At 38.4% G+C, this 27,970-nt stretch overlaps 1 protein-coding gene across 8 annotated transcripts in view; it reads left to right on the top strand.

Moving 5' to 3' along the window:
• NCOA2 (nuclear receptor coactivator 2) overlaps positions 1–27,970 on the top strand; it is a 282,199-nt gene that overhangs the window by 82,954 nt on the left and 171,275 nt on the right. For all 8 annotated transcript variants that reach the window (XM_069600229.1, XM_069600226.1, XM_069600224.1 and 5 more), the window contains exon 2: positions 21,589–21,645. The gene's annotated coding sequence lies outside the window, so the exon portion shown is untranslated. The remainder of the gene's footprint in view (positions 1–21,588; positions 21,646–27,970) is intronic.

Below are 27,970 nucleotides of genomic sequence, written 5' to 3'. Positions count from 1 at the left end.
GTGGGGTTCTCACAGCAAGAATACTGGAGTGGTTTGCCATTCCCTTATCCAGTGAGGATTATATTTAGGTGATGTGATAAAATAGTTTACTGGCAGTTTGTGAATAGATTTAGTCACTTGCTCATTTTATGCACTTTTCAAACCTTTAATTTTTTAAACTTAGAGGAAAACATTGTCTAAGAATTAAATTTATAAAATACATTCTAGCTTTAAAAATCAAGTTCCTGATACAACAATAGAAAATGTCAAGCCTCATAGGAAAGAATGCTATTTTTACTTCCTGTTTGGTGAAGAATGTCTTAGTAAGACGACTTCCTCTGGGAGGAAGAAAATGGATGTAGCACAGCCAGCTCTTTAGGTATCTCCTTAAATCTCATTTGGATGAGTAATTTCTTGAGGGTTTTGAAAACAGAACCAGAGTGCTGCTTGAGAGTGTTCTCTGGTGGTTGAGTTGAAGCGTTCGAGATTTGTGCAGGAGGGTCTTGCTTCTTGGAGTCGGTCACAGTAGTTTCATAGGTAACTCTCCCTGGGCTTGGTGAAAACGTGGTCCCTTTAAAACAGATCGTTAAACAACCCCATGGGCCCTTGTAAACCAAGTTCAGGCTCCAAATCGAATCAGTCTTTCTTTTTAGCCTCATGGTGCTTTGACTTCCAGAGGAAGTGGGACTCTTAATATTCACGCAGACATAGTTTACCTCTGGATGCTTTCGGAAGCATTCTCCTTGTGGTGTGCATCACGTGGGTGACGCTCTCTAGAAAGTGTTTTTTCAATACTTTGGACAGATCATTATGAACTAAAGGGGTCCTCATTCAAAGCAGTGTTTCTTCAGGATTTTTCTGTGAAAGTTATAATCATCTATTGAATCAAGTTTCTGACTGTCATCGATTACACCTCAGCAGGGCAGTGCTTTCATCAGAATCAGTTTAGGATGCAGTTCAGCCCCAAGACCCACTGAGTTTTCTTACTATCTTAGTTCCGGTCTGGAAAGCTTTCATGACCGCCAGCTGTGTGGCCTGTTTTGAGAGCACGAGGCTTGTGGCAGGAGTGTGGCTTTACCCTATTAGTGTTGCAAAATCAAACTTCTGGGCTAGAGAACCTTTGCCTTTCTCTTGCCTCCTATGGTCTGGTTTTAGATTGTTTTTCTTGTGGTTTTGGTTTGTGAGTGTGAACTCATGGCTTTCATTTCCTTTTATTCCTTTACATAGACAATGAGGAAGGGAATAACTATGACGTATTTTTGTGTTTGTTGACACTGTCAAGCTGGATAGGCAACTTCTCCTTTGTCTTCTAGAAAATAAACTCAAGGTGGTGAAAATATGTGAAATCATTAGGTTTAACTTACTTTTTCGACTTTCCTCTCACTGTTCTGGTTTCAGTATGGTTTCATTCAGAAGGTGTGGACTGTAAAGAATTTACCCAGAAATGGCGCCATCCTCACACACCCACTTTTAGGGTTTTAGTGTATTTTCTTTTCGGTCTCTAAGAGGTTATTCTATTAATATTTGTTTTGTTTTTTAAGTGCTTTTTACTGGGGATGAAATTCACAGAGTGGAATTTTACCTCATTTTCTCAACCCTTTCTTTTCCTTCGAGGTGTTGAATGCCCAGAGAAATAGCCAAAATATAAGAGGAAAGATGTCCCAGATGGAGGGACCTTTGTATGATCAACAGCTGGATCATCTGTCCTTTAGCCAGCAGTAAATGTCTTAACCCGTTTTCTTTTTTTAAGGACAGCTCTATTTGTTTACTGTTGTTGGCAGTGTTTGGCGTTTGTTGCTGTTCCAATACTCTCTAGTCGCAGCCAACGGGGCTACGCTCTAGTTTACCCATTTTCTAAAAGATGCATAATCAAGAAGTGATCTGTGAGACACAGTGCGTTGTCTTCATTAACTCTGCACAACTTGTTTACCCACCACTATTGTACTGAACTTGTTGGAGACTGAGGGCTTTGAAATGAATGAAAAGTGGCTCCAGTGTCTATGAGTGAGTAGCATCAGTCCTCAGGATTTCACAGGGTTTATCAGTTCTGTGCTGCTTTCAGATAAAAGGACTTGAAGGAAATGTCCTCTGGAGAACACTGATTACAGACCAAAGCTGCACGTCTGTCATCTACCCGAGGAGACCCACATCCTTGGGAGATGGCTACACCCTCAAAGTTAGAAGGTAGCCAGGGAGACAGTGGTCTTCTTCCCACCTATAGCAATACAGTTATAATTTATGCAAACAGTCTAAAAAAAGAAGCCAAACAAATGATGAAGAATAGTTTCACACTGCTTAAATGCTGGTCATTTCCACTAGACTTACTTTTTATAAATTATATTTTACATTTAGGAAATAAATGCCACTGGCTTCCATATTCGAAGAGCATTTCAAGACCCTCACTTGCCAGTGTTTTTACTTGAGATGAACGTGTGTCTAGGTTTTGGTTCCAGTCTTTCAATCTGCAGAGCACAGGTTTCTTCAGTTATTTCTCTCACTGTGGCTTTTGATGCCATGGAGTTTGGGTGCTTTCATCTTTTTGAAGTGACCTTCAGAAAAATGTTGTTTGTTATTATTTCTCAAGTGATTTTAGATGTGTAGTACTCCTTAATCGAGCACTTGAAGTCTCTCTTCGTTTGCACAAAGGAATACTTTTTATTTACTGTATAACTGAAAATAGGGTAACTATAGGTTTGTGAACATACTATACTGTGATACCTTCTTGTGAGTCTTTTTGTGATATTCTGTGCTTTATTTTAAAATATGACTTGTTCATGTATTTATGGACAAGGAAGTAGCTTTTGAAATTTACTCTCTATCTGAAAGCTGTTTATGACCTAGTTAACAGAATGACTTCCTAAAATGTAAAATAGATATAAGGTGGTGGGGATGGGGAAACGTGTGTAAACATTTAAGGATTAGAAAGAACTGAAATATCTAAAATGTTCTAGACAACATCGCAGACTGATTCTGTTTCTAAAAAAATTTTTTTTAAATCTACCTTTAAAGACAAATACATAACTTATCCTGCTATTTTGTTCATTTTTAAGCCAAAATCTGATTTTTGTGTTACATGAGCATTAAGTTTTGTATACATGAGAGGAAGGGTGAGGTTCGAGACTAGGACCCCAATCTCTTGTTTTCTCAAAATAGCTCTTTTCTGTGTTCCGTACCGCTGTTACCAATGATAAGTCATACCTCTTTGCTTGGAGTGGTAAGTTATACCACTTTTAAAATACCATTACTAAAAACAGCTCAAGTTTCTAAGCTGCCTTACATTTTCAAAAGCATTTGAAAGTATTTTTGGACGTGCTAAACGTTATTAGTTGAAAGTACAAAGGATGTGTGTTTGGTTAATTTTGTATTAGGGAACTCAGAGTTGTCTGGAGGAAGGGTTAGAACTGGCTAATTCCTTTGGGACTTAAATTCATCAAGTTTTACAAAATCATGAGCACAAGATAAATTTGGATTATCTAATTAGCCTTTGTCTCAGAGTTTACTATTGGGATGGGCAAAAAGTTGGTTCAGATTTTTCTATTTGATGTTATAAAAAAACCCAAAGAAACTTTTTGATCAACTCCATATTTTATAAATAGGGCAAAGAATCACACTTACGGTTACTTCCATGCTGCTGTTAACTGGGGCTTATCAGTGATAAGGTAATTTGTTTTATCTTTACCTGTAAATATTTCCTCCCCGTTTTGGACACAGATCCCTATAGTAGTTTAAGACTGATTCAAATGTTATTTCTCTGATGAACATTTTCTCCCAGTTACGTGTGTTTGTTAATACACTCTCAATCTGAATTGGGATCCTCTCTCAGAATCTTTAAGCATCAGTTCTGGGTATTTGATTTAGTGTGACAAGTGGAAGAAACCTGTTACTATGAGGTCATTTGTGTCACTGAGAGTATATTTTAAGATTATGAGAAGATTTGCCATAGTTCTCTATCCTGAGTTGCTGTTGATTCTAAATGCAATATTAGGTGAGTAACTTTTTAGGAAAAAATAAACAGTCATATTAAAAGTACAAGTTGTAAGATACTTCATTTTTTTTTCCAGAAAATATGAAAATATATATCCTCACAAAGTAAGGACAAACTGTGTGTTTTATTTAGCAGATGAATATATTTTAAAAAAATAATAGAAGTATTTTCCAAGAGGGATTCATTGGAACCAAAGTGCATTAGAATGTCAATTAATTTTTTTTTAATTACAAAAATGTGTATTGATCAACAACTGTGGAAAATGCCACATTAAACTAAAAAGCTTATGTGTGTTGTTCAGTTTACAAATACTGTATTCCAACACTGGTTTTACCATGCCCCCCCCCCTTTTGAATATTTATTTAATCTGGCTGTGCTGGGTCTTAGTTGTCTTAGTTGTGGCATGCGTGCATGTAGGATCTTAGTTCCCCAACCAGGGATTGAACCCATCTCCCCTGCACCTCAACGCAGATTCTTAGCCACTGGACCACTAGGGAAGTCCCTGGGCTCCTTTCTGTCAAGGAATTTACATCAGTTAGGCTTCCCTTGTGGCTCAGTGGTACAGAATATGCCCACCAAGCAGGAGATCTGGGTATGATCACTGGGTCAGGAAGATCCCCTGGAAAAGGAAATGGCAGCCCACTCCAGTATTCTTGCCTGGAGAATCCCATGGACAGAGGAGCCTGGCAGACTGCAGTCCATGGGGTTGCAAAGAGTCCGACACAACTTTGCTAACAGGTTTTCACTTTTCTTCATACGTCAGTTTAGGAAACTTTAATATATGGTAATACTTTTATTATGTGTTTAAGCTACTGGAATTTTCTTATTCCAGGAATCTTGAAAATTAATTCTGAAACATAACAGCCTAAAATTGTTATCTTAAGGGAATTTAAGACACGTGACATTATGATTTAAAGAAGCAGTCTAGCCATTTAGAAGTAACGCCATATTTTCTTCCTTTTTATACTGGCATATAGTTTAGTTGGTAGTTCTTGTGGACTTTAAAGAGGCTTTTCTGGAAATTTGAGCACTGAGTCAGGAATCAGTAGATCTGATTTCTAGTCTTGTTTGGCTGAGATTTTTCCTCCGTTCTGACTTACTGGCATTCTGTCATACTTACTCAGTCTACCTCCCAGAATTGTTGTAAAGACAAAATAACAGAAAAGGAGTCAATCTGTAGATTATCTGTCAGATTCAGAAAATAATTGTGCCTTAATGAAGCAAGTGGAAGTTGGGAATGTCTTAAAACCCTGTTTAGATGAATGACTTTTTATTTGACGTTGGTAGACTTTGTTAAAAATCTACTTTGGAGATAATCATGCCAGTCTTTTCTCATCATTGAGGAAATTGAGGCCTTGGGCTAGTTAGTGATTGGCCTTGACCTTCATTAGGGGCCCCCCTGGAAGCCGGCCAGGTCTTCTGCCTCACCCAGACTATGCTGACATTCAGGCCTGTCTAGAAGAGGGAAGAAAGTGAAAGTCGCTCCATCCTGTCCAACTCTTTGTGACCCCCGTGGACTGTAGAACATGAAATTCTCCAGGCCAGAATACTGGAGTGGGTAGCCTTTCCCTTCTTCAGGGGATCTTCAACCCAGGGATTGAACCCGGGCCCATTTCTCCCACGTTGCAGGCAGATTCTTTACCAGCTGAGCCACAAGGGAAGCCCAGAAGAGGGGAGAGTGACCTGTTAAAAAAGTGATTCCTGCTGTTTCCTCTCAGATACTGTTACTTTTATAATGGAATATTAGTAGTATCATTTTGAAGGTCCTAATTATATTCTTGTTCAGTACTCTGTTTTGACTTTTATAGTATACTTTGGATAAAATATTAATGATTACCCTTTAGCCATGAGAATTTTTATTCTTCTGTGTCATGTTTTAAAAAAGGAATTCTGACAAATTACCATGTAATGTGCTAAAATCAGAATTATGAGAGAAAAGATAAATGCAAGGCCATTTATAATTTAGGTTACTGTTTTACTGTTACTTCCCTTTACTATTTTGACATGTAGAATTTGTTAATATACCCACTACCATACCTTAGGAAGAAAAAAATGGAAAGATACGTGTTTCTGTGTGACCACTGCATGAAAGCGTTATTTTTTTTTCTTTGCCTCAAGTACTTACTAAGACAGAAAATAGCAGTGCTTATTTTTATTGGCCCCACTTAAAAAATAAGTGAGAAATAAATGTGTTATCAGTCAGCACACATTTGCCAAGTACTTTGTACGGAGGCCTTATGCTCGGTGCTGATGAGTTTTAAGACGTACTACACATGGTCTTTTGTCCAGGAGGCCATGTACACACTTATTTACCATTTTCTTCTTTTACAGTGTGAGATCAAACATTTTCCTGCATTTAAAAATACCTGGGAGAAGAATTTTCTCTATTTGCATTCATTTCGGCTCCCTGTGAAATTTGAATAGAGAAATACTACAAATAGAAAAAGTGTGAATAATTTTAGAATCCTGAGAATAATATTATGAAAGGTTAAACTGTCTATGCTTTAATAAAAGAAGCAGTTAAAATTATTTTAGTCACTGGAATAATAAGTGTGTTTGTTTAAACAGTAGCCGCACACCTAGACAGAAATAAATCTTGTTAAAACAGCAGCTCACTTCTGACCTTACTTGCTTTTGCTCATTCTGGGTCCCCAAACCTTGACTGTAGTAAAGTAGCCAAGGTCTACTCGGCCTATTTGTAATTTAATCTTTAAAAGGTTCTTTAACCTGATACTTCATGAAGAAAAATTAAAAAGGATTAGTTACGCATGCCTTGAATTTCTAGCCTAAAATGAGAACCTAGAGTATGCTACAGTTAACTGAGGCATGTTTCCTTACTACAAACTACAAATGACCTTTTGTTGGATTTTGATTCAATCTTGACTTCCTTCTCATAGAAGAACTCAAACCCTAAGTCACTTTATGAGATTGATCTGCATTTTGATTTGCTCTGAATCGTTGATTGTGTTATTTTTGTGAAAACCATCAGAAAGTATGCAAGAAGACACCGTGATACATAGTGTGTTGAAGTTCCTTGAAGGCAGGTCTTTTCTTTTTTTTCCCCGTTTAAACCCTCTCAAGAGCTTGTGTATATCCCTGTTTACAGGGTATATCTTGGTATTATACATATTTTCTGGATAATTGCATGAATGGATTTACATTTATCTTTATGCATTGGAATCTTCTTTGTGTCTGACGCCATTCTAGTTTCCAGCTAGTCTGCCTAAGACATTTCATTTTTGCTTTAAAGTCTTTATTAGTATTTATGAAAGGGGGTTAGTTTTATTCTGGGTGTCTGTTGCTTAAAGCAACAGCTTGTTATTATCATCTCATCCTTGTGTGGCTTAGGAATTTGGACGTGGCATGGGCCGGATGGCTTGTCGCTGCTCCCCCAGGTGTGGAGTCTCTGCTGGGAAGATCAAGAACTAGAGGCTCGAACAGTGTGGGGCTGGCTAGGCATTTCATTCTCTTTTTGACATGGCCCCTCTCATGCCAAGGTTTGGCTTCCTCACAGTACAGTGTCTTAACAGTAGTCCAGTTTGTGTAGCAGCTCAGGACTGTGAGATAGAAGGTTCCAGTGTTCCAGGCTGGAGCTCTAAGGCTCCAAAGTCCCAGAATATCACTTCTGCCACAGTCTTTTTGGTCCAGCCAATCCCTAAGGCAACTGTCGTTTCAGGGGTAGGTGGTTAAACTTCATTTCTCAATGAGAGGAATATCAAAGAGTTTATTGCTACCATTAGTTTTCCATAGTTCTGTTCTTTATGTACCATTTGTCATCATCATTATTAACCTTATTAGGCTGTGGTTTATCCTAGGATGTTCGGCAAAATGTCTACTTCTGTGCACTTGGGCATGATAAGTCATCTCTTCCTGTCTTCACGTTGTAGTTGTGGCTTAACTACCTGCGCGCTCTTAGCCCCAGACCAGAGAGAGAGAGACAAATAGAAAACTGTTAAGTATCTTTGGGTAGAAACAAGAACTTCTTGAATGCAAGTTCATGCTCAAAATGATTTTTCCCTGTGGTACCGGATAGAAATTCCTCTGTGTGTGTGTGTGTGTGTGTGTGTAAAATTTCATAACAGGTAGGCCAGTGTGGTACCTAGAGATTATGGTTTCATATACAATTTTAAAATTTCATATGCTATTTAAAAATCTAGGCAATTGACATAAGGTTGGCAAATTTTGGATTTTTTCAAGTCATTACATGAAAAAAAATAACCATCTACTACCACCTTTTAAGAAAATAAAGGGAAAATTTAGTTTCACAAAAATAATAAGCTCATAATCTAATAATGAAGGAGAATCCTCAAAACTTTGTTCTTAAGCTACATAAAGGCACATTTTGGGAACCACTGCTAGAGCCTTATTTTGATTTGTCAGAATTTTTTAAAAACAAAAGTCATACACAGATGATTTTTTAATCACATTTTATGTCCATATTTATTATGTAAGTAATAGGGGAAATTAACTGGTGTCATGGCCCTTACAAAAAGCACCCATTTTAGTATATGTCATTTAGATTCCTTTTCAATGCAGAAAGATTTTAGTTTCATTAGGACCTATAAAACAAAATCAGATTTGCTAACTAAATATAAATAAAACTACCAAATCAATAAGATTTAAATTATTGGTAGCCATGCAGTATTGTGTGGCTGTGACAGTCTTGATGTTTACAACCTGTTGAGGTCTGGTACCTTTGAGTCTAGCATGTGCTGTTATTGGCTGTGTGACAGTATTTCATATCCCCTCTTCCTTATTTTTTTTCTTCTTGAACTTATAGAAAACTTTGTCCATTAAGGCTTGATATCAAAGACATTAAAATAATACTAGTCTCTAATTCCAGTTGTAAGCACAAAAGCAAGTACTGAAATTAAATGGCAGTAGGCTATCAGCTGTATAATGGTCATCCATATGAATTAGCAGATCCCTTTGTTAAATAACTAAGATTTTCGTCAGAATGAAAGTATGATTTCAAAAAGTTTCATGGACATTTACATACATTCTGAGTCTGTGGGGCGCCTAGTTTGAGTGAAAATTCAGCACCAATAGATTGTTTTCCTGTCTCCCTCCTTAGCTTTTAGAATTGTTTTATTTTCTTTTTAAAATGAGACTCCTTATGTCAGATAAAATCCTCATTTTGTCGTAGCCTTTAAGTATTTTTTCCTTCACTCCAGCTTTTATGCTACAACATCATAGTGTTTCTTCCATTCTCTGCTTACATAAGCACAACAAGCCTTTATTGAATAATCCTGTTAGTGAACCATTTTTAGGGCAATTCATTGGATTGTATTGGGTGAATTCACTGGGTGAATTGATGCTTGGGGCAGTTTTTTGTGGTTGCTGGTTGTTACAAAGCATCTTCTTGATGTCAGACCTTTTTTTCTGGGAAGAATGAGCTGGGTGGACCATGAAGTGCAGAGGAGTGGAAGCAGACTGAAAGAATGAAGGAATCAGGGTGGAAATGGGGTGGAGGGGCAGGAGGTGTGGGTGTGGTGGTGATCTTGAGCTCGGAGAGACCCAGATGCCACCAGCAGGTCTTCCTCTTGCTTTGGTGAGGATCACTTACCTTCCCTGATTTTCACCTTCCTCACCTACAGAATGGAATTGATAGATGCCCATTTACGGAAAACATCAAAAATAATACGTGTAAAGTTTGTATCAGAGTGGCTGACACCTGATATTTAACACAAGGCGGCTCTCATTGCTTGGCCAGCATGTTAGACTGCTCATCTCCAGATCTTTCAAGTTGTGTTTGTATCTTGTGTTATTTGATATTTTACCTGTAAATTCTAGATTTACAACTAATATACAAGCCTCTCCTCATATCTTTTTGGATATGTAATACTCTTCTTTGGTGGGAAGGCCAACACATATTTGATGATGATTTCCGAAGCAGACAGTTCAAACATGAGGGCAAGGCCAGTGTTTTTAGGATATTTGTTTCTGGGTTCACAGAAACTCCTTTAGTCAGAGGGAGTACTATCAGTGTCGGGAGAGGTACTTAATCTCTTTGAGCCTCAGTTTTGTATCATAAAATGGTGTAGTTCCAATAGATATTTCCAGGTTTCTTCCATACCTAAATTTTGATGTGAAATGATACCATCACCAGAGGGTCTGATTTTTTCCACTGTGACTCCAAGTATTTGTTGAAACCCAGACACAGAGTAGAATGGAAAATTGCCTCTTTTTTAACAAAATGGGAAACTCTGTATTGGTCCTCACAATAAATCAAATTTCTGACTCAGTGTCTTTTTTTGATACATTTCTTCTTCCTGACTGTTGGATCCATGGATTGACTCTGAAATCATACAGAGAGACAATGACAGTTGGGCTAGGTAGTAGCTTGTACTCCAAGGATAAACTGAGTTACAGTGCTTTTCTCCTAGTAGTCTCAAATTTGGAATGCCATATTCTTTCTAGAACTCTGTAAAATTCTGCCACACTTAATTATATCACATAAAATTGTAATTGTACTTCAAGGGAAAAAGAACTTATCTGTGATACAAAATTAGGCCTGTGAACACATATACACTGTGAGCTGTTTTCAACTTGAAAATTAAAATGTTGTTGTTTGGGTGCTTGCTTCTTTTTTTTATCTTCAGTAGATCAAGCTGCCGAGTCACAGGGCCTTGAGCCAGGCGGGCACTCAGGTTTAATATCAGCTCTATGCACATTCTTTGAGTTTAGACAAATTGTGTCACCTCTTCTTGGTTATAAAATGGTATTATATAACACCTTCCTTTTAAAGAAGACACTCTCTTACCCTCCTTCATACTGTTTTTTTTTTTTTTTTTAAGAATGTTCCCTTTTTTATGTTGAACCGATGATTATCTTAATGTGGTCATATACTGTTGAAAGCAGCAGCCTCCCTGGAGGGGGTGAGAATTGGGTGAGAATTGACAGTGACAGTCATCTAGGGAAGAAGCTGGTCCTTCAGTTCAGTTCAGTTCAGTTCAGTTGCTCAGTCGTGTCCGACTCTTTGCGAACCCATAAATCACAGCACGCCAGGCCTCCCTGTCCATCTCCTGGAGTTCACTCAGACTCACGTCCATCGAGTCATTGATGCCATCCAGCCATCTCATCCTCTGTTGTCCCCTTTTCCTCCTGCCCCCAATCCCTCCCAGCATCAGAGTCTTTTCCAGTGAGTCAACTCTTCACATGAGGTGGCCAAAGTACTGGAGTTTCAGCTTTAGCATCATTCCTTCCTAAGAACACCCAGGGCTGATCTCCTTCAGAATGGACTGGTTGGATCTCCTTGCAGTCCCTGGGACTCTCAAGAGTCTTCTCCAACACCACAGTTCAAAAGCATCAGTTCTTCGGTGCTCAGCCTTCTTCACAAGTCCAACTCTCACATCCATACATGACCACAGGAAAAACCATAGCCTTGACTAGACAGACCTTTGTATGCAAAGTAATATCTCTGCTTTTCAATATGCTGCCTAGATTAGAAAGGAAACAAACTCAGAAGGGACTTTGGTGGACAGAAACTTTGTGCTGGTCCCTGTGATGTGGGGGCTTCCCCAGTAGCTCAGCAGTAAAGAATCTGCCTGCAATGCAGAAGACATGGGTTCAGTCCCTGGGTTGGGAAGATCCCCTGGAGGAGGGCATAGCAACTCACTCCAGTATTCTTGCCTGGAAAATCCCATGGACAGAGGGCCCTGGTGGGCCACAGTCCATAGGGTCGCAAAGAACCGGACACAACTGAAATGACTGAGCCCAAGCTGTGTCATGGTATTTGAGGACACTGCTGGGTATTGGGAGATTAAAGACCACCCCACCCTTTGTAGACAGATCGTAGAGGTATTTTTCTTCAGATGGCATAGGTTTAATGTCACTTCTGATTCACTTCCTCTTGTTACCCCACAGCCCTAAGGTAATTATTGTGCACATTTGTGTGGGTTGTGCTCAGGGTTATGGGGGAAGCTTCTAGGCTCATTTTGTAAGAGTGGTCATTGCAGTTAGGGTGAACATCCAAGGAGAAGGTGAGTTTCTGAGAGGAGTTTACAGTCTTATTCCCTCTCCCTGAGTGGATTTTGTTCCTCCTTTGTTAATATTTATAACGGGATTTATATTTTACTGCATTAAGGATGGTAGATGTGTCTTCTCACACTGATTTATTGTAAAAATTAAATTTATGATCTGTAGTAATCCTCACCTTTTCTGGCATATGCTGTAGGCTTCAGTACCTATTCCCATTTCAGTGAGGATGAAAGGGAACATTCAGGCCAAAATGACCCAACCCTCTTGGGAGGAAAACAGTTAAAATTTTACTCATAGTTTTTGGGGGCCTTTTATTTTGGGGAGACTGGTTGGTTGACAGGTTGGCATGTTCTCGTCTTAGTGGGAGTCATCTCTGAACCTTTCTTTTATGTTTAAAAAAGATTAATTTCTGCCCAATACATTGTTATTTCCTTTCTCCCCTCTAATTCTCTTCAAGACTGTTTTTGTGTGTTTTTGGCTGAGCACCCTAATTAAAGCCCTAGGATTTCTGCAGGAGCATTGTTTAAAAGGTCACCTGTCCAACCACAGGTTGTCTTCTTAATCAAAGACGGAGGAAACCTTACCTTTGCCCTCAAGAAGCTCACAGTCTAGGCGGCATGTGTGTGTCTGTCATGTCTGACTCTTTGCAACTCCATGGATGGTAGCCTGCCAGGCTCCTCTGTTCATGGAATTTTCCAGGCAAGATAACTGGAATGGGGATCTTCCCAACCCAGGGCTCAAATGCGCATCTCCTGTTTCTCCTGCATTGGCAGGCAGATTCTTTACCCCTTGAGCCAGATTTTAATATAAGCTAGTCATGATAGTGATCATTTGCATATGTTGTGTCCAAATCCTTTTTTCCTATCACTTGTCAACACTTTAACTTTTCTCCAGTCTGCTTTATGTCTGTATCATTCTGATGAAACTCTTCTTAGGAAAGTCATGAGCAATTTCTGCTCTAACTCAGGTAGACACTGCGCAGCTCTTGTCCAGCCTCTCTTTCTGGGAAGTCCCTCTTCAGATTCTGTGCTGGTCTCCCTCCTGCCTCTTAGGTAATTTTGTCTCATTCTCCTTGGTTAGTTCCTTTCCTATGTAATTTTTAAAAGAAGGATTTCCTTAGGGCTTTATTCCAGACTCCCAGCTCGTTGTTCTTTAAACTGTTATCAGTGGATTTAAATGATGTTTTCAAGTTAGTGACTCCAAATTTAGTCTCTTTAGTCATCTCCCAAATTGGAGGCATGTGCATTCAACCACATGTGAGTTAATTTTTCTTCTAGGTCTGTCTCTATGTGAGAATACTGCTCTTTGTAGAGTTAGTGTTTTGTGATAGCTGCATTACTATGTTAACTCTGGTCATGGTGAATGAGAGACAGACTTGAAAGGAACGGTCGTAAAGGAATGGTCATATGAGGTGTGCAAATTTGACGGGTATTTTATTTTTCATCATATCACACATATCAGTTGTATGTGTATACCTACCTGTAGCTTGGGTGTGTGTGTATGCTCAGTCATGTCTGACCCTTTGCGACCCCACAGGCTGTAACCTGTAGCTTAGGAGTTTTAAAATAGACGATATATCCCTTTCTATATATCTATTTTAATTGTAGCTTACAAGTTTTTAATACTTAGTATGAATGTGAGAGTTGGACTGTGAAGAAAGCTGAGCACCGAAGAATTGATGCTTTTGAACTGTGTTGGAGAAGACTCTTGAGAGTCCCAGGGACTGCAAGGAGATCCAACCAGTCCATTCTGAAGGAGATCAGCTCTGGGTGTTGTTTGGAAGGAATGATGCTAAAGCTGAAACTCCAGTACTTTGGCCACCTCATGCGAAGAGTTGACCCATTGGAAAAGACTCTGATGCTGGGAGGGATTGGGGGCAGGAGGAGAAGGGGACGACAGAGGATTAGATGGCTGGATGGCATCACCGACTTGATGGACGTGAGTCTGAGTGAACTCCGGGAGTTGGTGATGGACAGGGAGGCCTGGCGTGCTGCGATTCATGGGGTGGCAAAGAGTCGGACACTATTGAGCGACTGAACTGATGGATGAGAAGTTATGAAGTCATAAATTTCTTCACTTAAAATTGAAGTATTGGTGATTTACAGTTTTATTTAAGTTTCGAGTTACAGCATAGTGATTCACAGTATTTAAAGACTATACTCCTCTTGTAGTTATCATGGTGCTTCCCAAGTGGCACAGTGGTAAGGAATCTGCCTGCCAGTGCAGGAGACACAGGAGATATGGGTTTGATCCCTGGGTTGGGAAGATCCTCTGGAGGAGGAAATGGCGACATAAACCAGAATTCCTGCCTGAAAAATCCAGGGACAGAGGAGCCTGGCTGTCTACAATGCCTGGGGATCACAAAGAGTCGGACACCACCGAGTGACCGAGCACGCGTGATTATCGGAAAGTTTTGGTTATGTTCCCTATGTTGTACAGTATATCTTTATTTATTTTCTACATAGTAGCTTGTACAGCTTAGTCCCTTACCCCTATCTTTTTCTTTTCATGGAAAAGCATTTTACTTTCTTATTTTTATTTTTTATTAACTTTTATTGGAGTATAGTTGCTTTACAGTAATATTCCTGCTGTACAGCAAAGTGAACCAGTTATACATACACCCCCTCTTTTTTGGATTTCCTTCCCTTTTAGGTTGTCACAGAGCATTGAATCGAGTTTCTTGTGCTCTACAGTATGTTCTCATTAGTCATTCATTTTATATATAGAAGTGTATATATGTTGGTCCCAGTCTGCCAGTTCATCCATCCCCTCCTCCCCACGTGGAATCCATATGTTTGTTCTTCACATCTTTTATCTCTGTTTCTGCTTTGCAAATAAGTCCATTTATCATTTTCCTAGATTCCACATAAAAGAGAGATTAAACATATGTTTTTCTCTTTCTGACTGACTTCACTCTGTATGGCAGCCTTTGGGTCTGTCTGCGCCTCTGCAAATGGGACAGTTTCATTCCTTTTTATGGCTGAGTAGTATTCCATTGTGCACAGTTTCTTTATTCATGCCTCTGTTGATGGACATTTAGGTTGCTTCCCTGTCTTGACTGTTGTAAACAGTTCTGTGGTGAACACTGGTGTTCATGTATCCTTTCAAACCATATTTTTCTTCTGATGTATGCCCAGCTCCCTTACCCCTATCTTGCCCTTACCCACTTTCCCTCCCCCTTGGTAACCACCAGTTTGTTCACTCTATCTCTGTGTCTTTTTTGTTATATTCACTGGTTTGTTTTATTGTTTTAGATGCCATGTATAAAGAGTTTCATGGGTTAGGAATCATTGAACTCTTTAAACAAAGAAAGAAAACATGAGCTTGTCTATAAAGTATATATAGAAGTATATTGTCTGAAGTATATTCATCAGTTAACTTATAAATTATTCTTCTGTAGATTGGATGTTATTTTTAGCACCATTAACTTAATATTTGGGAAAGAATTTTACCTTGTATATGTAGTACACTTTCTTTACATTATTAAGGCTTTTAAGGATATTTTATCTAAAATATGTTTTTTATATATATATATATATATATATATATATATATATATATATATACACAGTGTCCTATTCAGTAATCTGAAGTAGTTCTCATAGGTAAATCTTGAAAGTAAGACTTTCCTCTTGATGTTACATGAGTTGAAACATGCCGAGGTAAAGGTGTTTTCTGTCCAGTTGTTCAGGAGTTTTTGTGCTTCTCAGCAACAAGTGGAAAAATTAGTGGCTTAAACTGTTGAAAATCTCAAGTAATCTGATCAGTACCCCTAGCTTTCTCCTCCTTTCCCCATGTGTCCTCTTAGTTTCTATCGCTGTGTCTGGCTGGCTTGTTGACTGAGCTGGTGCTGGCTAAATCACAAAGAAGACCTACATTGGAGCATGAAGTATGGTGGCTCCCTTTTTGTTAGTCATCTTTCCGGTGGCTGGTTCCATGTACTCTGTTGTCCATCAAAAATCAAGTTGGTTTTGTTACAATTAGAAAGTATATTGTTTGCATACTGACACTGGTGTTGATGACTTTCTCTTTTTCTTTTCTCTATTTTGCTTTTTGGCTGTGCCTCACAGTATGTGAGATCTTAGTTCCCCCACCGGGGATCAAACTGCTGCTCCCCTGCATTGGCAGCCCGGAGTCTTTAACTACTGGATCACCAGGGAAGTCCTGATGACGTCCTTTAATTGGTGGCAATCTTGAGAAAATTATGAGGCTACATTTGAGTCAGGAAAGAAATAATGTCCCGATTTATTAACAATGTCAGCCTGGGTGGCGTGAGGAACACACTGCTCTTGTTGGTACCATATCAAAAACTCAAGGTGGCTGTTTTAAGGCCGATCGCATTTTGGGCCACCTTTTTCGAATCAAATTGCCAACAATGATAACATTATCAAAATTTTCATAGTAGCCTAGAGGGTAAGAGCAGAATAGAGTCAGCAGTCAGACTCTGGGTTCAAATCCAGACTTTGCTGCCATATCAGCTTTGTGGCCTTCAGCTTCATCTCAGTTTAGTTTCTGAATCTACAAAGGAGTGATGATAGTGGCAGTACCTGCCTCATAGGATTGTTAGGAAGATTAAATTGAGTAACACATTTCAAGCCCTTTGCCCAGAGCTCTCAATGATAGTTGTTACTTGTGGTGATATTAAACCCAAACAGCAAGATATGGCCCTTCCCTTATGCTACTAAGTTAGAAGGTTCTGTCTTAGCCACTATTACACACATGACTTCATTTTGTTTCTGGCTTATTTTCCTTCCTCTGGCTCTGTTCCTTTTTTTTTTTTTTTTAAACAAGCAAATAAAATATCCCGTGCATCTCCTCTAACCCTCCCCTGCCTTTTAGAAAATCATCAACCTATTCCTTTAATGCTGCCAACAATCTTTTTTAAGTGATAGCTCAGTCCCGATTTCTTTTTCTTTTGTTTTTTGTCTCAAAGTAATTGTGTTAGTTGACGCTCTTCTTGGCAAATGCTCACACCACCGTTTGCTACTGTTGGTTGTTGGTTTAGTCACTCGGTCATGTCTGACTCTTGTGGCCCCGTGGACTGAAGCCCCCCAGGCTCCTCTGTCCATGGAATTCTCCAGGCAAGAATACTGGGGTGGGCTGCCACTTCCAGTCAGTCCCCACTTGCGTTCCCTAACCCAGGATACCACGGATCTGTTTTCTGTCCCTGTAGTTTTACTTTTTCTAGGAATTTCAAGTAAGTGAAATCGTGTAGTCTGTTGTCTTTGTGTCTGGCTCCTTTCTTCAGCAAAATGTTTTTGAGACTCATTCATGCTGTGGCATACGTTAGCTATCCATTCCTTTTTATTGTCGAGTGGTATTTCATTATATGAATGTACCACATTCTGAAAAAGATTCATTCTCCAACTCAAACTTTTGAATTTTTTCAGCATAATTGATAAGAACATTCATGTACAACTCTCTGTATGGTCCTCTGTCCCTGAGATGAGTGAAGACACACCTTGATGTGAAATCGTTGGGTTAGACGATAAGAAACTTCCAAACTGTTTTCCAAAATGACTGTACTATTGCACTTTCCCACCAGCAAGGGATAAAATGAGAAAGTTCTAGTTTCTTCATATCCTTGGCAATGCTTTGGGTATTTTACTGGATGGGCTATTGTATTTTGTTTTGATTTTGATTTCCATTTTCCTAATGATTAACGATACCCAATATTTTTTGATGTACATTCCCTGTGACATATATATATATAATGTCTTCACATATTTTTCTCATTTAAAAAAATTGAACTGTTTTATTATTGTGAGATTCCTTTATTTATTCTATGTACATCCTTTATTATGTATTTAGCTCTTTATATATTCTAAATATATAGGTGTTTTCAGATAATTATTTTGCCAGTATTTTCTTCCAGTCTGTAGCTTGGGTTTTCATTTGTTAAATTATTTCTTTTGAAAAAAAGGAGGTTTAACATTATTATTTTTCAAGTTTTTATTTATTTGTTTATTTGGCTGGGCTCTTCACTGCTGAGAGTGGCTTTCTCTAGTTGGAGTGAGCGGGAGCTACTCTTTCTTGCACTGTGGGCTTCTCCTCTCTCATTGCAGAGCACAGGCTCTGGGGCACACAGACTTCCATAGCTGTGGCACGTGGACTCAGTAGTTGTGGCTCCTGGGCTCTCCAGCACAAGCTCAGCAGTTGTCTTGCACAGGCTCAGTTGCCCTGCAGCATGTGGGATCTTCATAGATCAAGGATCGAACCTGTGTCTCCTGCATTGGCAGGTGAATTCTTTACCACTAAGCCACCAGGGAAGCCCAGAAGTTTTAATTATAAAGGAATTCAGTTTTGTGTTTTTCTTTTATGGTCTTTAAACAGTTTTTTTTTCTTTTATACCTTTAAAGTATCATACCTAAAATATTTTTGCCTAATCCACAGTAAGTTTCTCCAACTGCTTTCTTTTACAAGCTTTGTAGCTCTTATTTGTAGATCTGTGATGCTATCCATTTTGAGTTGATTTTTCCCAGAGTGCAAGGTAAAGGTTGAGGTTCTTCCTCCCTCTCATATCTATAATCAGTTTTTGGTATTATGTTTTTGGAAAGACTGCCCCTTTCTTCACTGAATTAACATGTCACCTTTATTAAATATGGATTGATATAAATGTGTGAGCCTGTTTTGGACTCTGTTCAGTCCCTACCTCTTTGATTATTATAACTTTATTGTAAGAGTTGAAATCAGGTATTAATATTATCTTTCTGCTTAAAGTTTTAAAGCCAGTCCTCATTCAGAAAATGTCTCAGCAGGGGATTTTCCCGGTGGTGCAGGTGTTAAGACTGCACTTCTACTGCAGGGGCACTGGTTCAATCCCTGGTCAAGGATTGAAGATCCTGCATGCTACACAGCATGGCCAAGGGGGGAAAAAAAATCCCATCAGACTCCATGTGTATGCATGTGTCTGGGCAATTATGGGCAGAGAAAGCTATTAAGACGTCTCAGGAAAGATCAGTTTTACTTGGGCTAGGCTAGGCTTGTCATTTACAGCTAGCAGCATTTATTCTGCTAAATCACACTTGGCAGAATCATAATTATGTGTAATGCCTGCCATGTACCAAGTGCTTTGTGTAATTATCTCATTTAATACTTTCAGGGTGGTGCAGAGAGGACATTATCCTCATTTGATAGTTGAGTCCACAGTAACATTTTTGAGGTCACACGCCTAAGCAGCTGGCTTGTGATGGAAATATTAACAGCAGCAGTATTCACGTGAGAGAGCCAGGTTTTGAAACCTCACCTGTTCGATGATCTTAGCCCCAGGTTCTTTTATCTGCTGCAGGCAGCTTTTTTTTTTTCTATGGAGAGGAGGCTTACCTTTTTTGGTTTATACAGTGGAAATAGTAGTGGTTGTGAGAGAGAGGACATGTGTATCCCTCTGTCATTTCCTGCAGGGTTCCTCTCTGTCACTCTGCCAGGCTCAGGGTAGTCTTCTGCTCCTCTTCCCTTGAAACTCCTGAAGGAGCTTCCTAAAAACTGTCAGGGCTCAAGAAGAGTAGGAAGATGTCGGTTTCCTATAGGCTTGTCATTGCTCGAACTGTCACTTTAAATAGCTATTATTTCCATGGGCAGAGGAGCCTGGTGGGCTCACAAAAAGTCAAACACAACCAAGCATGCACACAGACACAGAGACAGTGACTTAGAAAACATTTTGTAATTCTATGTTTATGAGTATTTTATTTGTTCTTCTGGTTTAAAGTGTCACACCGAGGTATCATAATATCTTCATGTTTTTATGCATCGTCTGTCTTCATGTTTTTGTGTATTTTTGTTTAGCTTGGATTCATTAGCACTTTTCCCTCCTTATATTAGCACATTCAGAAAAGCCTTTGTGAATGGTATAGGTCAAGCCATAATTGTTTTGTTTTGTTTTGTTTTTTTGCCGTAATTGTTTAATGTCATCATTTCTACTCATATCACAAGTTCTAACTCTTGACTGTTGCATAGTGTGATGTCCTTGAGCAAATTAGTTGTTGGTATAGAATTAGACTGGGCTTAAGTAGGTCAGCATAATGAGTATATTTACCCCAGGAGCACTGTATAGAATTGATGACCCCTATTATGTAACAGTTTATTGCACACTGCTCATGGACTACCACTTGAGAATTTGTTCGTTTTATTTACCATGATAACTTCTTATTTGCATATAGACTTCCTTTTGTTTTTCATGAATCATCTCTGCCTGATTCCCTAGCTGCATTTCTTTATATATGATGGGCTCCAGCCTGAGCAGGTCCTGGTAAAAATGAAAGTGCGTTTTCCCCCATTTCTTTCCCCTTTAGACCTCTCAGGTTATGAAATCAGATCCTAGTGCCCTAGAACAATGGCAGTTTGAGTATTAAATTAACATTAGGGTTTTTTTTTTTTTTTAACTGTTAGGTTCTATTTATTCTAAAGAATAAAGGGCTCAGAAGAAAGTTAATACTCAAGCCTGATAATGATTCAGAGTATGAATTATTACAGATTGGTGTCACCTGAAGGGAAAAAGTACAGTAGCTCAGTTTGTAAAAACATTCCTTGAAGCTGATTAAATCCAGTAGCCCATGATAGCTAAAATGAAAACATGCTACTAGCAGCCGTGCAGTAGCAGTTGTGCAGTTTTTCTTAGATCTCTAATGTACACAAGAGTGGTAAACGTTCATACACAGAAAATCTCATAGGCACATATTTGCCGTGTTCATATTCTGGGCTGTGCATCTTGAAGGAAACTTCTTAGGTGCAGTGTAAGTGACCCTTGTGTGGGTCAGAGGAAGTGTGTGGTCCTTCATTGCTAAGTTCTTCTCAAAGGTACAGGCCCAGAAGAAACTTGGGGAGCTGTTGCCCTCATTATTGAAAATGTTCAGTTCTTACTTTCTTAACCACTCTTACTTCTGCAGATTGCCATAGATAGCATCATTTTTATGGTTATTTAAAAATTTGTTTTGGCTCTGCCGTGCGGCATGTAAGATCTTAGTTCCCGACCAGGAAATCAAACCTAGGGCCCTTGCCAGTGAGAGCCAAGTCCTAACCACTGACCCTCCAGGGAATTCCCTATTGCATCATTATACTCTAGACTTTTAAAAGTTATTCATTTTTGAATGTCTTTGTTTAAGCAGTTATGACAGATTTTTATTTCAGTAATTTCAAGCCATTCTTTTCCATAGAGGCAAACTGTAAATCACAGCAAAGTAAGATCAGTATGCGAGCTTAATTAATCATTTAATTAAATCATTCATTCATTCATTTGGCAAACATCTCTTCTGCACTGTGTTGCTGTGGGGTGGTCTTTAGGAGTGCCGTGTAAAAACGGGTAGCTCGGGCCTCCTTTGCTTTTATTCAGTGAAGTGCTAGTGATTAGACAAGCAGCTACCAGAAAATGTAATATGTTTTATGTCGAGAACTCAAAACTTGATGGGTAGACACCTCATAATTCGCTGAATTGGGAGATACTGAAATGTGGCCTTGTCTTATACTAGTGTGGACAAATAAAAGTTGTACAACGAGTCTGCTTCTTGATTTACATGGTGTCAGTGAATTACTGAGTAGAGAGATGTTATTAATGAGTATTACTTACATTGGTTATAAAAAATACCGAATCTAATGAGTCTGACAGGATTCTGCATTTTTTGTTCATATTTGTTCATTTCTTTTTATTGCAGATTTCTCTTGGATTTGGCTACACATTTATAGATCTTCTGCACTGTGTACAGTCACAGGTGAGTTAAAAGTAAGCTTTCCTGTTGGTATATTCTGATTTTTAAGTATAATCAAACATTTAAAGTTATTTACAATTGAGCAATATAGTATATAAATAAAATGAATGTGAATTTTAAAATGTAGTACATTTGTTTTGTTATGAAGATTCAGTATCCACGTTTTAGAAATATTTGAAGGTAAAAGGACCATAGCTGTTTATCAGTGTTTGTTGTGTGTATTTGGGAAGAGTTTACATTTACCCGTTGGATGAGGTGAATTATAATTTCATAGCCTGGCAAAATGTGTATATTTATTTTTATACGTAAATAAAAGAATGGTTGCTATAGACTTCGGCAGCAAATTTCAGTCTTATATAGGTAGATTTAACAAGCAGGCTCTTCTGGTCCAACCAGTCTGAAATAGCTTCTCAATCACTCCTTCTTATCACACAACTCTGATTTATTTTTATCATAATGTTTATGATCATGTGATATATTTTTATTTTTAGTCTCTCCTGCTAGAATATAAATTCCATGAACATTGGGGCTACTTATGTCTTGTTAAAAACAGTATCTGCATCTTAGACTAGTGCTCATTGAATAGGAAAGACTGAATAAATGTTTGTTACAGTAATTATTGGGTAATAGATATTAAGAATTTATTTCTATTCAGAGTCATTGAGCTCTGCATCTGTAAATACAAACTAGAAATAGTTCTTCATACTTTTCTCTAAATATGAAATTAATTTCTATCACATACTTTTTAAGTACAGAGCTCTTAAATGCTCAGAGAAATTACCTGTGTTACTCAAGTATGATTAATCAGGGTAGAAGTCAGAGGATAATGCTTCCAATTCTGTATTTTGTCAGCATCCTAGTAGATTCTTAGGATTAAGTGATGTATAAATCTGACGCAAGTGTGGGAGCTTCTCGCCTCCTTACTCCAGCATGCTACTATGATGGAAATGTTTTATGATACCTTTATGGAGAACAAAGTTTATTTGACCTCAGCTGTCTAGTTTTAATCTCCGAAAACCAAACAAGTTACAATTTTCCCACTACCTGTCAGTGCATACAAAATGTAATTTACTTAAGTTGTGCTCTCTTTGTAGACTGAGGGAAATTTGGGGCCATTTTTCTGCTCTCTGTGTTGATATTTGAATTCATTATTGAAGGTAGCTATATGCATAAGTTGACACAGCTGCTACCTTGTGTGGTTGGCAGTTATTCCTTAAGTGTCCCAGGATGTTAGTCACTGCTATTGGTTTGTCACCTTTCATTTTTTGTATGCATTGTTTTTTGATCTGTTTGACCCTCTTTAAATACTGGTCTCTCCTTCTGCCATCATGGTTTTTTATTTATAGAAAGGACTAAGTCTAACCTCTAGGCCTTTTATTTTTTTTTTTTTTTAAGTTAAATTTTGGGAATTACACAGCCATTTCTTATTTATATCTAAGAATTCCTTTGATAATACTAAATAACAGCAGTTATTACTTATAGCTCCCTCACTGTGTGCCAGGCATTATGTAAGTGCTTTTCATTATCTTCAGAATAACAGATAAGGAAATTGAAGCTGAGAGAGGTTAAGTGACTTTTTCAAGGTCATATCAAGTAAGTGGCAGTTTGCCACTCCAAAGACTTTGATCTTAACCCCTGAGGTCCATTTTTCTGCCTAAGTAGCCTTAAATACAGGCATATTTGTGGCAGTAAATGTAATATAGGAACATAGTATTCATATTTGAGAACCTAAAATTAATTTTAAAATAAAATATTATGGAATATTTTGCTTATATTTCATTAGTAGGTCTTTTAACCTTTATTTCAAACTGTATAACATGACGACTTATTTGAAATTTAATGATGCCCTAAACAATTTAAAGTCCCACTCCGGCACTTTAATTTCGTACTCACTTTTGGGGGGCAGGTGCATGGGAAAAAGCCATTTGGACTCATTTTGTTGTTGTTGTTGTTAAAAGAAATATGGTATCCTATGAATCAGAATTCTTTATTCCTTGCAGTATTATAAATACTATGTTGTGAGTGGCATCTGTGATTTGTTGGATAAATCACTTTTACAGAGAATAGGTTGTATGAAATATTGTGACTATAGAATTACTTAGAACCCTTATCTTGGATGGTGTCATAATTTATGTCTCTATGGAGACTCATTTTAATTATTTAAGAAATGAAGTGACATAACTTTGAGATAAATCAGAACTTTATCTTTCCAGAAAAGAACTTCAGCTTTCCTTATTTAGTTTATTTTCAAGGTTGAGTAGGATATATAATACAGAAATATTTTGAGTCTCAAATATATAATATACTGTTGCTGTTTAGTCACTCTGTCCTGTGTCTGACTCTTTTGTGACCCCATGGACTGTAGCCCGCCAGGATCCTCTGTCCATGGGATTCTCTAGGAAAGAAATACTGGAGTGGATTGCCATGCCCTCCTCCAGGGGATCTTCCCGATGTAGGGATAGAACCCGCGTTTCCTGCACTGGCTGGCAGCTTCCCTTACCACTGAGCCACCAGAGACGCCCTATAAGATACTGTACATGAATGTACATTAAAATTTTGATTTGAAAACATGATTAAGTGTACTTCTTCACATTTTCCTAAAGGATTCTGTCTCTGAGTGTAAATGCAAATTCCAGGTTTGAATAGTGGAAGAGAATTCTGTAGTTTGAATTTTAAAATTTTTTTAGTTGCCTGGACTGTGCTTCCTAATCTATAGCTTCATGAGTGTTGCCATTGCAATCTCACATTTTAAGCATTTTTAAGGTTGGCCGATAAAAATTTCTCAGAATTGATAGTCAAAACAGGAACGTTAGATAAATCTATTTTGACAATGTGGCCTTGAAGTGTAATATTCCCTTTGCTATGGAAACCTCGGCTCACTGTGGAGTCATATATATTGTGTATTTATTTATAAGTTTATTTTCTCTACTATAGAGATATCTGGGGTGGGAACAGAATGGGATGGGTGGCTGAAGGTTGTCCATGCATGCTAGGTTAGATCTCAACTCTTCAGTACCAACATGGAGAGAGAGTTCTCCAAAGTACCGTAAAGCATGATATACCTCTTGTGGTATGTTGTATATTCAGTGCTAAACACTAAACAGTATATTAAGTGTATCAAGACATAAAAGAAATTATGTCCCCACTAGTTGAAAATACATTTGAAATGAGTATTTCTTAGATTTTGAATTCCTTCTTTGTTCATAGGCATGAAAAGATTTGTGATTAGGTGTCAGATTTATCTGAGAGGTATGTAAATTCCCATGAAGACAGGCAGCTTGATTTGACTGCATATCTGAGAAAATCAGTATTATTCTAAACAGAAATGTAGTATCTTAATATTTAAATGCTTTAGGCAAAAATCTGCCAGCATTTAATTGTATTGCTATTTTGGTGATATTTCCTTCAGATGTCAGCAGTATAGGCACTGTGATTTGGAAAAATAAATATTTTGACAGTTGATAAAATGCCCTTGGCCATTTAGCTATTCAAACTGGAATCCTGAGCCCACCCCCAGTCTCCTGGGTAGAACCCTCTGCTCCTTGTATGTAGAATGGACCCAGGAAAAAACAGGCTTACTGGTCAGTTGAAATTATCTTCCAGTGGGTGTTATTGACACAAAGCCACAGTTGGAAACTATTTGTGTGACATGCCAGTTTTTAAAGCATTTTTCCTCTTCCATTTTCTTCCCTTTTTATGCACACATTCATGTAAACAGCTTGGTTTAGTTTTTCCCCATGAAACTACATTCGTTCGGCACCATTAACTTTCCTTTCTCTCTTCCCTCCCTCCCTTCACCTTCAGGCCATCCCTCCTTACTTCTCACTCTCTTCTCTTTCAGAATATTAATTATTTATTTCCTGTTAGTCTATGCTAAGTGCTATAGGAAATATAAAGAATACCTACCCCAATGTGTTAAACTGGAAAAGGAGTACTGCTAAATATTTAACTCCGTATTTCCTTGCAGGTTCTTTCCCCATTGAGTTGGCTTTCTGATCTTTCTCTTCAAGAAGAAAACTGAGCCTTGATTTCTGAATTATATGTCTGCTTCTGCTGAAAGTCTTAATCTATGGTAGAGATCAAAGCAATAGCAACAACAGCAAAAGCTGTCCCTCATAAACAAATGTCCTGTTTACACGGGGGCAGCAGTGCTTGCAAAGTGTGCTCCTCGGAAGGTGCACATTCTGGGAGGTAGGTGAAGTTGAGACAGTCGGAGAGTCCAGGCTGTCTGCGTGTAGAGCAGGGGTCCAGACAAGCAAAGTGATGTCAGCTCAGTGCATTGTTGAAAGACTTACCAGAAATAGGGCAGAATCTGGTTTTTATGGTTCATTCAAATGCTAGAATAGCAAAATTTAGAGTTGCAGAAATTTAAAAACATGACTTTTTATAAAATTCATCAGGATGTTTCTTGGGCTGTAAGTTGAATTTCAGTGTAGAGAGAATTCACTGGGAGAGCACTGTGTTTTTTTAACTGATAAATTCTAAGTGTGACTTCTATTGGCATTACTGGTATTCTTTGAAAATAATTAAAATTAAAAGTATGGCCAGTCTAGGGCTTCCCAGATGGTGCTAGTGGTAAAGAACCCGCTTGCCAGTGCAGGAAGTGTATTGATCCCTGGGTCCGGAAGGTGCCCTGGAGAAGGGCATGACCACCCACTCCAGTATTCTTGCCTGGAGCATCTAATGGACGAGGAGCCTGGTGGGCGACAGTCCATAGGATCACAAAGAGTCAGATACAACTGAAGCGACTTAGCATGCATAGCATGACACTTCAGGTTCCTCTTAAAAGCTACTCTCAGCCTTGTGGGATTAGATGGCTAATGCAAAAATATTGCCAGTCCATACCTTGTGTTGATCTTTTGAGTTAGCATGTCTTAGAAGAAGTAGCACTGGAGCTAGAATCTTCTGAGAAAGAAGTAGAGATCTGTAGTGTAGGTGTATGTATGCCTGAGAGTGGGGAGAAGTGGTTGCAGATTGTTTATATTAATAAAACTTATATTCTCTTGCCATTTTTTGTTTCTGGCCTTTAGATTTCAGTTCAAAGTTGTATGTTCTACTTAACCTGAATAATAGAGTTGTTAGCTTTAGGGAGAAAGTCTGCGATAAGCAGAATTGCACATTTGTGCCACCGGAGTAACAAGTGCATGGCATTTAATGTGGGTCAGTTTCTAGGGTAAAGAATCTGCCTGCTCATGCAGGAGACACAAGAGACGGGTTCGGTCCCTGGGTTAGGAAGATCCCCTGGAGAAGGAAATGGCAACCCACTCCAGTATTCTTGCCTGGAAAATTCTGTGGATAGAGGAGCCTGGTGGACTACAGTCCATGGGGTCATGAAGAGTCAGACATAACTTAGCAACTGAACACACACACACACACAAGGAATTTTAGCTATGCCGTTCACTTTCATTTTGGAAGAAGTGACAGATGTATGTTATTTTCTGGACAGGTGTTGAATTTGAGTCAACTGATCTTGCCAGAATTTCCTTAAAGAAAAAATAGCAAATAAAATCAGGCTGCTTCCATTAAACACCTCATAGTTTATTTTTGAAGCACAAATCATGCATGTTGTTTTCCACTGTTCATAGCATCTAAATGTAAGGGATAAATTAAACATTTATTTATAAAATTATCCATATCCATAATGATTACGTAGCACTTGCCTTCCATCCTCCTTCCCTCCATCCCTCCCTCCCTTTCTTTTTTTTCTGTGTTCCTTTGCTGTTGGGATATAGAGGTTTCTGTTGAGACTTCCATTGCTAGCTTGAGACTCAGAAAAACTGGACATAACCTGAAACATTAACAGTGAATTTTGAAACTTGTGATTTTAACCCAATTTTGCACGTTAGGTTTCTCAAAGCCTTGTGTGCTACTTCATGAATGAATCATTGGTTTCTTCAGTCAGTGGAAATATATTTTTTTGTTCTAGTCACAGCTACAGTTCTGCCTTCCCATCCAAAAAGAGCCAAGGGGAAGGAAGAAATATGTAGCATTTAATAATGGCTTTTTAACCATATACTATAGATGTATATAGTCCAATTTTAGAGGATCTCTTAAGTACATGTCTCCAGGCAAGGTTGAGAGATTGTTGTACCATAGTCTGTAGACTTATTTGCCTTTATTGCTTTTGGAAGTATTCAAAAATACTGAATTGATTTAGAATTGATAATTTGAGGCCTTTGCTTTCTTTAAACCACAGTTTTAGCCTTTTTGGTGCCAGTTAGATAAAATTCTAACATGAGCAGAAATCATACATTTGAAATTTTGTGGTCTTCACCTTGAAGGATGGGTAGTCTGTTAGCTGTCAATATTACGGCATTGGAGCCCAGTT

Source organism: Ovis canadensis, chromosome 9 (assembly GCF_042477335.2).
Source record: "Ovis canadensis isolate MfBH-ARS-UI-01 breed Bighorn chromosome 9, ARS-UI_OviCan_v2, whole genome shotgun sequence".
In the NCBI taxonomy this organism is placed as follows: Eukaryota; Metazoa; Chordata; class Mammalia; order Artiodactyla; family Bovidae; genus Ovis; species Ovis canadensis.
This window is presented reverse-complemented; position numbering and strand designations above follow the sequence as displayed.